Source organism: Mustela putorius, unplaced genomic scaffold (genome assembly GCF_011764305.1).
Source record: "Mustela putorius furo isolate JIRA1106 unplaced genomic scaffold, ASM1176430v1.1 tig00000698_pilon_pilon_pilon, whole genome shotgun sequence".
NCBI lineage: Eukaryota > Metazoa > Chordata > Mammalia > Carnivora > Mustelidae > Mustela > Mustela putorius.
The window spans coordinates 9,364,296-9,380,494 of NW_025421449.1; the positions used below are offsets into that span (position 1 = coordinate 9,364,296).

At 50.8% G+C, this 16,199-nt stretch overlaps 1 long non-coding RNA gene across 1 annotated transcript; it reads right to left on the reverse strand.

Annotated features, from left to right (window-relative positions):
• Positions 1 to 3,496: 3,496 nt before the first annotated feature.
• LOC123393009 lies at positions 3,497 to 13,852 on the reverse strand. The gene is made up of 3 exons (XR_006607711.1): positions 13,608 to 13,852; positions 5,444 to 13,161; positions 3,497 to 4,327 (listed from the first exon to the last, which is right to left on the reverse strand). It is a non-coding gene; the product is annotated as an uncharacterized LOC123393009 (long non-coding RNA).
• Positions 13,853 to 16,199: the final 2,347 nt, after the last annotated feature.

The following is a 16,199-nucleotide window of genomic DNA, read 5'->3' on the forward strand; positions in this document are numbered from 1 at the left end:
GCACCTTCTCACAAGGCACCAATTGGGGGGAACTTTAGACTGAGCCTGTGGGCTCCAGCCTCCCGCAGACTCCATCACCCCTCCTGGCTTCACTAATGACCAAACCCGGCCTGGCTCCCTTGGGAATTCAGGTTTGTGTCCTGGAGAAAGTCTTGGGAGACTTTCTTTGCTCCTAACTCAGATCACTTCTTGCCTCTCATTTGCCCCTAGACACATACACACATGTACACACACACAAACACACACAGAACAACTCTGAACTGGGATACGGTGGAACCCAAGGACATAAGAAGGGGAACCTCCAGGAAAGGAAGGGGAAAAGAGTATAAAGATGGGTTTGGAGACAAGAATGAGAGTGCAGGGCAGGAACACACCCATGCACAGGAAGTCAAGAATGCAGTGGGAGATGAAGTCTGTGCTCCCGTTGAACTTGAACAACAGGCCAGTCCACTAGGACCTACCATCCTCCCCTTCATTGAAGACAAAGACTGAGTCTCTGCAGGGCGGTAACAGCAGGAGAACATCAGAGCTCCAACCCACAGAGTATCTACCATCACAGAAAATGCCAACCATAACTGTGGTTAGAATGTCTGCTGCTGCCAATCACTGAGGGCTTTCCAGCCACTGGGAACGGTGTGAAATTCAGTTTGCAAACATGATTACATTACATTTCATCCTAAGGATGAGCATCCCTGTGGCAGGAAAGCCAAGAGTTGAAGAGCGAAGAAACCTGCCCAAGGTCCCACAGCCAGTGAAGGGCCAGATCCAGGCAGCCCGGGTCTGGGTCAGCTTTGCTCCCCAAGGGCGGCCACGCCCCCTACATGCTCAGTAGAAGGGGGCTGGCCTCATCACAATACCCTCTCCTTCATTCAGCAACCTCCCCCAGTTAGATGGGTTTGAAAATGAGCCCTTCCCTGACCGTCCCAGCCTCTGAAGTCTGAGGCCAATCTGAAGGGAGTTTGAAACGTTTTAATAAAAATCCTAAGTCCATACGGTAGTTAAGAGTGTGGATTCTGGACGCAGGCTCTGCCACTTCCTAGCTGAGTGACCCTGGGCAGGTCACACAACGTCTCTGCCTCTCGACTTTCTCCCTGATACGGTGGGGTAATAATAACAAGAAGAGCAGTGATCAGAAGCATGCCGTCCTCATGGGGTGTCAACAGTGGGGAGCCGCGTTCGGAGTAGCCAGTGCCTTGACTGGACCAGCACTTCTTACAGCAGTTCTACTTTCCTCCTTCTCATTCATCCCCACTTGCCTTTCTCTCTCCTTTCAAACAAGGTGGGGAGGAGAACCCCCTTCCTAAAGCCCTGTCCCTAAATGGTGAGAGCTTGGCTTCCTGGTGTCTCCCTGCTCTGCCCCAGGGAGCCCCAGCGGCCACTCCTGGCCAAATGAGGTGGGACCCTCGGGATGCCATGTAGCAGCCACCCCTGAGCTGGCCTCTCAGGCACGGTCCCTGGAACCTCCCAGACCTGGCCCTCTCAAAAGCCACGGAGGCTGCCAGTTCGATGGGAGGCCACAGAAGAGGCAGTAATGGCCAGAGCTCACAGGCTCAAAGACCTATAGAAGGCGGGGGGTTCTGAGTGATGGGCAAGTTCAAACCCCTCCCTCCCTGCATCTCTCTGGAACCTGAAGGTCAGAAAGGGCAGAAGGGTCCAAGGTCATACAACAGGGAAGTGGAAGCAAGAGAGTGTTTCTAGGAGGGAGGAACCTGCCATTGCATGGATCTTTGGCTGAGAGGACCCAGAAGTGTCCTCTAAAAACCTCTGACCTGGGCTTGTAAACACAGAGGCTGACAGGGCTGCGCAGGTAATGTGAGTGGAGGGAAAGCCAGGCAGGGACTTTGAGGAGCCAAAAGCCCTTGTTCATCTAAAGGGAAATGCCCCTTCCAAGGTCCAGACACTATTTCTTTAAAGTAGTTTGGTTGAGGCGTAATTCCATATAACACCATAGAACTTCAGAAAACATACCATAGAACTCACCCGTTTAAAGTGATCCAGTTCCTGTTTTTTCATATAGTCACAGAACTGCATGGCCATCGCCACGATCTAACACAAGAGCACTTTTGTCACCCCAGGGGAAATCCCATGCCCATTGGCAGTCGCCCTCCCTTCCCACCCCCCTCCACCCCCGCCCACAGCCACCAGCCCTGTGTAAGCACTAAGCTCATTGGAGTTCTTTCAATTTGCCTATTCCTGCCATTTCATATCAATGAACCCATATGGTCCACGGCAACCATCTTTATGACTTCCTATGTTCTTAATGAAGCCTACATCAGGGTTGCATTCCTTCTCATTGTCAAATACTGTTCCACTGTATGGATGTCCTACACTGTGCTCACACACTCCCCAGTTGAGGGACACTGGTGTTGTCTCTCCTTTCCTGGCTCTTACGAAAAATGCTGCTTTGCTCACTCAAGCACAAGGTTTTGTGTCAGGTTTTCATTTCTCTCCTCTGCGTACCTAGGAGTGGATGTAACCGCTGGGCCACGCCAGAACTCTACAATTCACATTTGGATGAATTGCCAAATCACTTTCCAGAGTGTCTGCTCTATTCTACACTCCCAGCAGCATGGTAGCTGGGTTCCAGTTTCCCCACATCCTCCACGCCCATCTTTTTGGTTGTAGCCATCCTGGGGTTGCTTTGGATTTGGTTGTTATGCTTTGGATTTGCGTTTTCCTAATAACAAAGGTGTTAAACATCTTTCCGTAGGCGTACTGGCTACTTGTGTATCTTCTTTGGAAAAAATCTCCATTTAGACACATTGCCCATTTTTTAATTAAGTTCTGCTTTTATTATTGAACTGAAAACCTTGCTTATTATATATTCTGAATAGAAGTCCTTTATCTGTCTACGATTTGCAAATATGTTCCCCATTCTGGGAGTTGTCTTTTCACCTCCTCAATGGTACCATTTGCAGCACAGAGGCTTTTAAATGTAATGCAAATCCAATTTATCTAATTTGGGAGAGGCACTTGTACTTTTGGTATTACCTAAGAAACCAGTGACAAATGCAAGGTCAAAAACGTTTATGTCTTTTCTTCTAAGAGTTTTATCATTTCAGCTCTTGCATTTAGGTCTTTGATCAATTTTTTTTATTATTAATTTTTAGATGTGGTGTGAGATAGAGGTCCAAATTCATTCTTTTGTATGTGGATATCCAGGTGCCCCAACACCATCTGTTGAAAAGCCTACTCTTTCCCCATCCTATTGTCTGGACACTCTGGGCAAAAACAATTCCCTTGACTACAAACCTGCAGGTTTATTTCTAAGCTATCAGTTCTATTCCATGGATCTATATGTCTACCCTTTTGCCAATACCACACTGTCTTTTTTTTTTTTTAAGATTTTATTTATTTATTTATCAGATAGAGATCACAAGTAGGCAGAGAGGCAGGCAGAGAGTGGGGAAGCAGGCTCCCTGCTGAGCAGAGAGCCCGATGCTAGGCTCAATCCCAGGACCCTGAGATTATGACCTGAGCCAAAGGCAGAGGCTTTAACCCACTGAGCCACCCAAGTGCCCCAATACCACAATATCTTGATTAATGTAGATTTATAGTAACTTCTGAGGACTGGAAGTGTGTGTATTTTTTACCTTTTCCTCCTTCAAGATTGGGTTAGCCATTTTAAGTCTCTTGACTCGGATGGACTAAAAGATTGGCTTGTCAATGTCTAGGGGCAGCCATTTTTGCCACATGACAAAATAAACCCTTTTTTCTAAGTCTTCTGATTTTTTAAGAGAAGTAAACAGTTTGGATTTTTTTTTTAATATAAAATTTCCAGGTTTAAAAGCACCATTCAGTCCAAACAAAACAACTTTTGCAGGTTAAATCTCAGGACCACTAATCTGCAACGCCAGCTTGAATCCAAAGTTCCAATTTTCCAAATGGGGATCTGGGACCCAGAGAGGGAAAGGACATTTCTTCTGGTCATAGAGCAAGTTGTGGAGGTGGGATTAGGACTTGGAACTCTGGTTTCAACACAGGCGCTTCCGGAACCCTTCCTCTCTGCAGGTCCTCTCCAAGCAATGTCTCCGGAAGGGCACCCCACACCCAGCCCAGGTGCCTTGGGTCAGGAGCATTCCTCAGTCCCATCCAGTCTAATGACGGTGAGCTCCCAAGATGCTGGTGGCTCCTTTGGTCCCCAAACTGAGGTCCAAATCCTGCCATTGTCTATGACCCCTGAACACGCAGACTGTACCATGTGTTTCACAAGCTCAAGGACCAGAAAGACAGAGCCCCCACTCCAGACCTCTCCTGCCACCTCGGGAGGACACTGAGAATGAGCTGTCCTTCTCCCTCCTGCGACCTCTTTGGGCTTCCACGGCCCCTTTAGGAAGGAAGAAAAAATAAAAAGAAAAAGAAAATCAGTAGTAGCCAGGAAGCCTGCAGCCTCCACAAAGTAATTTGGAGCAGGTAGAATAGAGAAAAGAATTCGTCAGATTAAGAGCCAGGCGCATTCTGTGGGCCAGAGCACGGGGGCTCCAGGGAGACAACTGGCTGCAGCCTTGCTCCTGCAATTAAGATGATAGCATCGAGGCCGCCATAATCCTCGGGGTCGTAAAATGTGTCACAAGGCACTTCCTCGACAGGGTGAATCCAGCAGGCAGCTGGTCATAATTTTTCTCTCTCTTTTTTTCTTCTTCTTCTTCTTTTTTTTTTTTTTTTTTTTTTTTGGTTAAGACAGCGATGCCAGCTCTAATTTTACTGCAAGGTGGCAGATTTTCATTTCATACTCTCTGCGAAGATTGATTCACTGGAGTGTAAAAAAGGGGGAAAAAAAAAGAACACACACACACACACAACCACCTTGAGACGTCCCACATTCTTCCTTCCTGATCATTTCTGAGAAATCAAATCGTACAGCATAGTGATTTTCACGGATTTTTTTTTCTTTAAATAGTTTTTTTTTTTTTTAAGTCATTGGTATTAGGGTTCATAGAATCCTGAAAAGGACCAGCAAGAAGAGTCCTTGAAGCTTTTGGCACCCAGCGTGCCTCCCCCATCCCCGGCCCCACAACTTTAAAGCAGAGGGCTCTAAAAGCCAAAGAAGCAGGGACTTTCCTGACATCCCACTGTTTGTGGCTGAGCGGCCGAGAATGCAGGCCGTAATGTGTGCAGAACGTGTTAAACCTTTAGATACCATCGACCACAGAGTGTTTCATTTTATAGCACAGGGCTGAGGCCCCGACAGGGGATGGGACATGCCAGGTCCTCCGGGGAGTAAGGTGGCAGCTCTCACTGTAACAGGGGTCGTGAACCACCCTGCTTGACTCGGGGGGAGCCTGTGGCCTCAGGAGATGAGGGGTGGGTGGGAAAAGGAGAAGCCCATTTGGGGTGACCAGGAAGAGCAGTGTGAGAAGCAGAGAGAGGGGGATAGCCCAGGGGCTCTTCTTCTCTGTGCCCTGCCTTTGTCCCCTCGCATTGCCCCCTCCCTCAGACTCACCCCTTGAGAATGGGCCAGAGTATCTATTCCAAGGCCAATAAGTACCCCGTCTCCACAGAGGTGATCGGCTCCCCATGATGGTCGGTACACAAGAAGGTAGCGGCTGGCTCTGGGAGAGAGGAGAAAGTCAACAGAACCCAAAGAGTTCCTGAAAGGTATTGTCAGACTTTCCCCATACTTTATTCTAGAAAGGTCAGGAAGAGATGAGTTCTATGGCCACAAAGTTGGGCCCAATTTATTATCTAATAACCTGGGAAACTCCTAAACACTGCTGAACATGGGTTCATACCAGCCCAGAAGGAAATACCTAGTAGAGTGCCATAGGCTCTGTTCTCTACCCTTGTCCTCTAACAGCTTTCATTAGGTTTATAAATGAGCTCATAGGTCTATGCTGTTCTAAACAGGTGGCTAGAAAAACAAGTGTGGGGGATGACAGTTTTGGGATCCCAGCTGGGTTTCAACAAGCATTCATTAAGTACCTACTGTGTGCAAAACTCTTCCATCCCTTGGATTTACGAAGGCTCTTTTACCATGCAGTGGGGACACTGAGGCAAAGCCAGGCCCCTAGGGCTACACCTGGAGTCCAAGGGATTTTGGGAGTAGACAGCCTGATAAGACCCCCAAAGGCTCCACACTCTTGGCCGGGCTCCTTGAGTGAGGACCTAGTGCAGGGTAAGGGCAGCAAGACTTCAGTTGCTGAGCGATAATCCTGGAGCCAGAGCCAGCAGAAGAGGGGGCGGAACCGCCACAGCCAGCCTTGCCCCTCACTTTGCATGCAGACAGAAAGCACATGGGCCCTTGCGAGCCCATGGGACAAGGGCACCCAGATGGCATCCTCACAGCGGCCCATTCTGGGCACTGGGAGGGCTCTCAGCTAACTGGCCAAGGAGCTCTTGTGTCACCCTCTCAGTGCCAGACCCCTCTTTCCAACTTACCAGTAGTCCCAAACACCACCACCCACCCCCAACATTCAGCTCTGTCTGGCTCTCTCAAGAAACCTGTAGGAACCCAAACTGGGCTCTCCCAGGACTCAGGGCGCCCTGATTCATTGGGCACAGGTCTTTCCTATGTCTGACGAGTGCTCTCCACGGTCCCAGCCAACTCCACACAGGATTCATGACTCCCTCACCTTAAGCCTCTGGGTCCCATCCCCTCCATCCACCACCACAGTGTGAGCCACAGTCTCTTGTCCAGATTGGACCTCTGATTTGTTTTTTCGGTGATAAACTGTAGGCCAGGTTCTGAGCTGGGTGCTGGAGGTGCCCCAGTGAATGAGATGCCAGCCCTGACCTTGGAAATTTACTGTCCAGTGGGGGATGGAGACCGACAAATGAGCAGTCATCGTCCAGGGGTCTTGTGGTGGGAAGCACCCCCCCCAGGGGTGGGCTGTTATAGCACCCACAAGGGAGGCACCTTACTTAAATCAGGGGCATCTGGGAAGGATTCCCAGAGAAGGTGATGTGTACACTGAGACCTAAAGGATTGGCAGGAATTAGCCAGGTGAAGAGAAGGAGTGTGTTTTGCCAACATGCAACACCTGCTTTTTTGAAAGTCTACTTTGCAGCACACACCAAGGATCAGCAGTGAATAAGGCAAACATGCTCTTGCCTTGGTGGAACTTAGAGCTTGGTATGGAGGTTGATAGGACACAAGGAATCACATCAAATTACAACTGTGTAAGAAGGAAAGGTTCGGGGCATTCAGAACATAGAACAGGAAGGCTTGGATGGAGACAGAAGTCCCTGGAAAAGTGAATTTAGGTGGAAGCTTAAGGAAAGATGGAAGGCCCACCAGGCAAAGGGCAGGGGAGGAGGGAGGGCACAGCAGGAAGGAAGTGAACAATCAAACAATCTGCAAATGCCCTGAGGCAACAAGGAATTTGCTGTTTTAATAAACCTGAAAATAACAAGTAATACGGAGAGTTTGGAGCCTCGTGGCAATGTGGTAGTTACCCTTTGTTATTATTATGAGCATCATGTAACGATTTCCAAGGTTCTTAGGCTATCACCTTGCCTTCCCACCATAATCATCACAGATGATGGTGGAACATTCTCTCCACTTCATAGATGAGGAGCTTGAGGCTCTGAGAGGCAAAGCCTGGTGCCCAAGATCGTGGAGGCAGGAAGTGCACCCCTTCCTTCCCCCACAGCCCCAGTGTGTGTCCAGCACCACTTCCTAGCTTGTCATAGGTGGGGGGTTGTAGGGCTCCAACCCACGGCCCTGGCCTGCAGCCTCCGCAGTCTGAGGAGGTGTCTAGGGCCCCCCTCCCCAGCTGCACCCAGGAGCATGCTGACTGTGCCTGGGATTTAAATGTGAATTGCCCATAAAGTTTTTCATTTCAACAGATCCCAGCTGTGACCCATAGGGAAGGGGGGCTTGAGAGAGGAGGTTGTTAAAATGTGGAATTTGGAAATGGCCATCTCCTTGAAAAACAAAAGCGTGTTTTTGCTACAGGCATCTCAAGGGCCTCTTGTCTCCTCGGTCACCCGCCAGAGTACGTGTTGCATGTCAAGTGATTCCATCTTAATCGACAATTCAATTGGCCCAAATTACATTATGTATGTAAATTTCCATCTGCAAATCAGCACGGCTTGGACCTCACTCCCAACGGCCAGTCCCTGCCCTGGTCTCGGACTCCCAGCGCCCACCCTCTGCTCCCCCCCATCTACCAAGGGAGGGGCCCTGGGGGGACTAGGAGATGGAACAGAGAGCTGAGCATGGCCTCACAGAGTAGAACTGTACCCAGGCAGAGAGTGGGGCAATGCACCCGGCTCTGGGTGCAAATTGGGTTTCCACTATCCATTTCCAACGAGAGCTGGGAAAATAGCTGCCAAGGAGCCGCCCGTCTCTGATTTTAAGCCCAGGCAGCATCAGGTGACACTAAACAAGGACACTGTCTACCAGGGGGGCAGTTGTAGGGAGCAGCTAAGAGCGTGGACTCCGGGGCCAGACTGCCTGGGTTCGAATCCCAGCTCTGGGGCGCTTCTGCGGTGAGATGTCGAGCAGCTCACTTGAGCTCTCCCGGCCTTGCTTTTCTCTTCTGTAGAATAGAGACAAAAGTTAGTCGTCATCCTCATCCTCAGTAGCAGTGGTACTACCATGGCTTTGCTGCAGAGCGTGCTGGAGGCTGCAGAGTGAATCTGCGAAACCCAGGAGTGCGCAAGCTGGGTTCTTCCTCACCGAGGACCGGGAGGAGGGTGAGCCCAAGGGAAGCACTGGCCTGGGGAGCAAAATCTAAGATAGTATCAAAAATCCCAGGAATACCAAATAAATCATATTTTAAAGCACTGTTTTAAAAAAATCAGAATCAAAAAAGGCCAAAAAAAAACCAACCAAACAAACAAACAAAAAACCCACCACGTCCACAATGTACAAAGTACCAAAATGTAAAACCCGCTAGATGGCTGTGATTCTTTCCCTGAGCTGAATGAAATCTCAACAGGTTAGTAGCATACATTTTTTTCTATTACTCTCCGGTAATAAATTCCATAAGTAACCAAGAGTCTTATTTTGCGAACTAGAATGTCCAGTCCAGTTAAGACCATAGTCTCGTGCCATTTCCAGCCAGCCTCCTCCATCAGCTGGGGCTGGAATGCCACTGGCCTTGAAGGAGAGAGTCAACCTACCTCCCCTTTCTCCCAACCTCTGCTCTCCTCCTTTAGTGCATGACCTTGGATTCTGATCCCTGAGGGTGAGGCCCAGCAGCCATCAAGGGGCCGGATGTCCGGACTCTTCTGCATCAGGGCATCTGGGACCTGGTGTTGTCCTCCATGGAGCTGGTAGATAAAATCCAGCTCTTTCTCATGTGGGGCTGTCATGCGTTCTTGGATGAGTCCCTTGCTGAGAATACCATCATCTCAGCTATGGCTGATCACTTCCAGATGCTTCCTTAGCTGCCAGGCCTCTTAGGAGCCTTTTGAGGCCCCACGGCCCCTCTGGGCCTGCTTCTTTGGAGGAGCTGCTCAGCCGGATGCTGGAACACAGGTGCTCCCCTGTGTGTTCACTGGCAAGAGGGCAGCTGACCTAAATGCGTGCTTCATTGTTCTTTCTGCTGCCCCAGACCCTGCCACCCACAGTAGCTTTCTGTCAGACATCTTGGGCATGGAGCAAATGCCTAATATCGTATTTCCCAAACTTCGGGGTCCTTTGCCAAGCTCTCTGTTATGGCTAATATTATTTGTCAACTTGACTGGGTTAAAGGATACCCAGGTCACAGTTAAACATGATGTCTGGCTGTGTCTGTGAGGGTCTTTCCAGAAGATACTAACATCTGAATTTGAGTAGAAAAGACTCATGCTCACTAATGGGGACAGGCATCATCCAATCCCTTGAGGTCTAGAACAAAACAACAGAGGAAGGGCAGATTTTCCCTCTCTCTTGAATAGCAATATCCGCCTTCTCCTGCCCTTGGACATCAGAGCTCCTGCTTCTTAGTCTTTGGACATCAGAGTTCCTGCTTCTTAGTCTTTGGACTCCAAGGCTTAGACCAGCAATATCTTATTGGTTCTGTTTCTTGGAGAACTCTGGCATACCCTCCTAAAAGCCTCTCATTAGGCTGGAGGTGAGGGAGAGGACACACGCCCCAGCACCCTTCCCCTACCCCCCAAGAGAACTCTTCTGAGGGCCTCTTCCTTATCCCTTACGGTGAGGAGTGTGGCGCTACGCTCATAAAAGCTGCTATTACTCATCTACCTCGAACCCCAGCCTGTTCATCTGGCATCTTCTTTGGAATCAAAGGGTACCCACAGTAGTTCTCAGCCTTGGGCAGCTTAGCCAAAAATGAGGCCCAGAAGATGGCCCCTGAGTTTCCTTGAACCCTCACTATACCCTGAAGGCCGTGTCTGATTATTCTGTCCATAAATGAGGCATCTGAGGACCCAGAGATAAAGCCCTGCAACCCATCCATGGCAGTGCTGAGACAGATGCCCTGGGCCTCCTGCCTTCTCCATCAGCCAGGCCAACTCTTTAGCGGCCATCTAGGAAAGACACTGGTTAGAATGGACAAGGGAATTACCAGCTTTCAAGAGGGAAAGGCAGGTGGCTATGCATGGAGACTGACAACCTTCAAAGAGACACGACCTTAGCCACATAGCCATAAAGCCACGCGTCCTTAGTTAAGCACCTGCTGTGTGTCCAGGCTCCACCCCTGACTTCAGCGAGTGTGAGGCCAAATGACCAAGAATGACCCCTGTGCAGCGCACAAGGAAGAGCAGCATAAATCAGACCCACCTGTGATTCGGGCCTTGAGGATCAGGGAAGCTACAAGTGTTGGAGCAGCCCAGGCAGCTCCCCGTGGGAACAACACCAAGGCTGGGGCAAGTCCACAGGACTCCAGGTGGAGACAGTTTTAGTATCTGGAATGTGTCGTGGGGGCAGGAGGACCTTCTGTCCTCTTCAGCTGGACACAGGACCCTCCTTAACCAGACACACAGGCTAAGCCATCTGTCTTAAGGAGAAAGCCTGGGCTGTGTGAACTTGGACCCATGTCTTGGCCTCTCTGAGCCACTGAGTTTTCACTTCCTCCTCTTTGTAAAATGAGGATGATAATGGCACAATCAAATCCTAAGGCCATGGCAAGAATAAAATGAAATGATGCATACCCGAGGCCAAGCACTATCTGGGGTAGATTCCGAAGTACTTTAAGGCGAGCAAAACAGGGTCTCTTGTTATTTGCCAGGGCTCTGGGCCACCTGAAGGGTGGAAGTAAGGGACAAAGAGCAGGACCAAGTCCTTCAGTGCCCCATCTGCACTTTCCAAGCAGAAGAGAGGAAGGACGTTCCAAGGCCTGCCAGGTCAGACATTCACTCAACAAACACCCACCAGGCACATGGCCTTGGATGCCATGGATGCACAGAGCCCCTAAGCACAGCGACTGAGAACAGCAGAATAAAGCTGGCCCAAGAGGAAGCCCAACTGGGAGGAGGCTACCGGAGGACTCACCCTATGAGGTGCTATTCGAGCCAGACCTTGGAGAGGGAATGGGAACTGGTGGGAGGGCAAGAAAAGGGGAGGAAGGAGGAGCCCACACAGAGTGGAGGACTCAGAAAGTTCCCTCGGGCGCCCCCGCCAGGGCAGCCACAGCTTCCCTGGCCATGGAGGACCACAGGGCTCTGCCTCCCCCTAGTACTATGCACTCCCTGGGGGCAGGACCCGATCGGTCTCAGCCATGGGAGAGGCCCTAGCCCCTGCCTACTGCCGCCTCATGGTAGATGCCCAGGAAGTGTTTGTCCAACTGCTCCTAGGCCTCTGGAGACTGGGCAGGGGCTCCGCCTGGGACTCCAAACCCTCCACTCATTTACACAGTCCTTGCTAGGTGCCGGGCACCTCTGCGGGTGATGAGACAAAGTGCCGGGCACGCATGGGCCTGGAGTCACCAGGAAGCTAACTTCCATGACCCTGGGAACTGGGGCCTGCTCTGCCCTCCCAGTACCAGTGAGCAGGGGCACCCCAGGATTGGTCCAGGTGGGGGACAGGGACTTGTGTCTGGCTGTGCGGACTGCTGAGGTGTGGCTGAGAATCGAACCCAGCCTTCCACCCCAGGCTTCCAGAAGCATCATCGAGGCCCTCCACTGGCCGACCTTCTTCCAGATGCTGCTCCTGCTCTGGCCAGGTCTCAGGGAATCAAGCTACTGGGGAAGTTTCAGGCTACCTCCCTAACTGTTCACGCCCTGCTGCCATTCATCCTCAGCGGCTCCGGCTTTTCCAGAATCTCTTCTCAGGCCACTCCAGCCTCCCCAGCCATCCTCTCTGCCTTGGTCACTTCATCTGCATGAACTCTGCTTCTCCACTCCAGTCAGGGGCCTTTCCCGCTCGGCCAGAACCTTCCCTCCAGGGAGATATTCCAGATCTCCTGTAAGGTTGCCCATTACAGTCGGCCTTTCTCCACGGTAGCTCAGACATTCCCCAGCCTCAGCCGTGGAACGAACCACCCGCCCCAACCGGGGCCCAGGTCTCCAGTATCTGCAGACCACTGAGTATCCATTGTCCCAGCCAGCCCAACAGGTGTGCAAGGGCAGGTGAACAAGCAGATGAACAAGCCAGGGGCAGAAAAGAAAAGAGGCTCGGGAGGCTTCTGGAGCTTAAAGGGCCAAGCTGGGATGTATCTCCTTTTCCCCAGCAATTCAAGGCAGGACCTCCCCACAGATCCATACAACCCTGTCTACAATCTAAAGCACAGGGGGCAGGGTGGGGAAAGTGGCAAATCTGTGACCCAAACCTGGGTGTTGTAACAGGCTAACAAGAGCATGTGAGCCGTGTTGCATTCCAGTGCCGCCGGTGGGTTATGCTCACTCCAGGCCTCCGTGGCCCCACCATTCCTGCCACCCTCATTAATGTCTTCTGTCTGCCTGGCTTCTGAAAGCATCAGAGTTTGTCACCCCAAGTGTGACCCCCACAAGCTGTCCTTTGTGTCTCTGCCCCTCTACTCTGCTGGTGCTGACTACACTCCCTTCCTCAGGCACTCAGCTTGCCTGGGCTCTCAGCACCAACACTAAGCTCCCAGGCTTGCCTGCTCCCACCCATCTGAGCTATTCCATGCACCTGCTCTACCCCCTCCTCTTTCTTACCTGGAAAACCCTCATTCATTCATTCATTCATTCGTTGGTTCATCTGCTGAACATGCACCAAATACATAATCCTGTGGGCCAGGCACTGTTCTGGGTGGTGAGAATCCAAGGGTAGCAAAGACAGGGTCCCTTCTTTACGGGGTCCCAGCCTTCCTGGGGACACAAACACATACACGGATAAACTTAGTACAAATTTTAAGTGTAGTGCTGGAACAACTTTTAAGTGCAGTGCTGGAGAAGAGTACAGAATAATCTGGGCCTTGCTCGAATATCACCTCCTTCAGGATGCTTTCCTGCCACCCAGCAGTCAGGGACTCCTCCTGTGTGCCCCCAGGACCCCTTAAATGGGCCTCAAATAGGGCTTTTTATTATCTTGCATTATGGATAATTTAAAGCTGGGGTCAGAGACAAGATATATGAATTTTAGTAGAGCATATGTCCTGGTTACTGTCAGGACTGGGTGAATGAATGTATGAATGAATGAATGAATGCCATTACCGACTTGTTCTCCTGGGGTATTTATATTTGCACACACACTACTGTTAGTATATGCATTTCTGTTAAGCTACCCATCCCGGTGGACACACTTAACCACTCACTGGCTCTATGTGGGCCTCTTGCTGGGTGCTGGGCCCAGTGGAAAAACGGGATGTGGCCCTTGGCAGACGACACAGACAGCAGGGGAGACGGGCCCGTAAACACCCTGCCGTATCCAGCAGCTCGCCGTCCCGACCCGGTGCGCATGCGTGCAGCTCCACTCGGCGTCCTATGTATGATAATTGGAAACGTGTCTGGTGAGTCCATTGGACCCAGTCATCTGGGAGTGATTTCCATGATATGACGATCTGTCCCTGGGCAAAAAAAAAAAAAGAAAGAAAGAAAGAAAGAAAGAAAGAAATGAAGAGAAAAAAGGAACTTTTGTCAATGAACCTGGAAGCTCAAATATGGCCCAGGGAAGCGGGGACAGTGGCTAGAAAGGGGTGAGGACAGAAGATGGAAACGGGCCTTGGCATCGGCCCCAACCAAGCAGCGTCTGGAACATGGGAGGGACCCGGACAGTGGCTGGGAAATTGGAGTAAATTGGAAAATAAGAGGTGCCTGCAACAAGCAGAGTGGGAAAAGTAGCTCTGGGGTAGTTCGGGCTCACAAGCCGGTGAGCACCCTGGCGGCGCGCCCCCTCCCGGGCCCTCCTCTGCCTTGGCCAGCTGATGTCACCTCTCGGAAATACAAAGGCTAAAAGTCTTTTTCTCCCCGCAGGCAGCATGTGGACAGGAAGTGGCATTTGGTGGAGCCCTGATCAGGGGTGAGAACACCACCGCTTCCCCAAATTGGTTTTCCGACAGTAAATTATAATTGCTCTAAGTGTTCTAGAACTCGGGGACGGAGATTAATTACGGCTCTGTATCCTATGGCGCTCTGAACTTTAAGCACAGCGTGGTGCGCAGGTTGTTAATAAGAAGGGAGATCTGGGAGGACTTTTCAGATGAGCAAATAAAAAAAGAAAAACAATTTAAATTGGCTTCTGCACCTGCCAAGGGGGACCCTTTGGGCCTGAAAGGATGCTTTCCGTCTTTCCAACCTGGCCGCAGATTGTGTTAATGATGACCAAAGCAAAGTGGCTGCTGGAGCCTGGGGACACGCGGCAGGCCTCTATCCACCTGGCCCCGAATGGATCCAATCACTAGACCAGTCGGCCCTTTACAGGAATAACAAGACCAACAGTGACAAACTGGGATGTCAGGAGAATCAGGAGGGTAAAGAAAGCAAGTGGAGCTGCCAGGGAAGGGGGAACACAAGGGAGTGGTGGAGACTGGGGACCTGGGGAGCCCCTTCCCTCACAGGCCACCTCAGCTTGGCTCTGGCCAACCACCGTCACATCCCGGGAATGCAGCCTGTACTGCTACGTCTTTAAGAGCAGAATCCCAGGTTTCTATTAAAAAAATATATTTTCATAGTTAGAAGCTTATTACAATTTTAACATATATTATGGAACCAAGCAAAATCTATCCATGCTGGAATCTGGCCCATGGACCACCATCTTGAAACCTCTATATCAGAGATGCATTTCTTTCCTTGGGTGAATGGTCGGCTTAGCTCTCTCCTCCCATGGAGAGGAGAGCCTCCTTCCTTCCTTCCCACTCCCTTTCTCACTGCAGTGCTCACCACAGGTGCCATCCTCATCTCTTCTGTGTCCCCGTTATGGGACACCTGGGTGGCTCAGTTGGTTAAGCAGCTGCCTTCGGCTCAAGTCATGATCCCAGGGCCCTGGGATCAAGTCCCACATCAGGCTTCTTGCTTGGCAGGGAGCCTGCTTCTCCCTCTGCCTCTGCCTGCCTCTTTGTCTGCCTGTGCTCGCTCGCTCTCTCTCCCTCTGTCTCTGACAAATTAATTAATTAATTAATTAAACTTCAGGTCCCTCGACAGGTGTGGATTAGACACCCCTGTTCCCAAACAACTAAGAAGAGGGCCCACAAAGTAGGGGCTCAGACAGTGTTTGTCCAATGAGAGAATAAACAACATTCAAACCTCTCTGCTTTTCTCATTCTCTACCTCGTCAGTCCCTAATCCAAAACCTGACACATGCCTCCAGTCCAAGCCAATGTCCCCTCCAATCCCTTCGCCATGTTTCCAGGCTCTGAAACTGAGACCAGAGCCAAGAAGGATTAGAAGCAGAAGGGATGTAGAGCCCATGGTCCAGATGAGGGAACCAAAGTCTGGCAGGAAGAAGGGATTTGCATAAGGTCGAATCATGAGTTGGCAGCTAAACTGAACCTTGAGTCTGGAGTAGGGCAGTGTGACGTGGAAGCCCCTCACATCTCCCCCCCCTTCCTAGGCCTTCTCTCCTTCCGTCTTTTTCAGAGCACTTCCCACACTCAGGGGTCCACACCTCCCACCCACCCCCATCCTGGGCAGACGTCTGTAGAAGACCTAGAAGCCGTGACCACCCCAACGTGCACTCAGCTCAAAATGTACTGGGCAAGCCGTTCCTATAATATAAAACAGAAATCACTATTTATAATGTGAAATTCATTTATTTTATTAAAATGTGTTTTGGAGCCAGGCCCTATGGCTGCTGCTGGGCCCTGAGGGCAGGGCCCACTCTGGGAATATTGACCCTTGCAGCCCAGTGCCTGGTTATGGTATGGTTAGGACCAACCCCATCCCAGGTCAGCTGCTTGCCAAGATGGCGA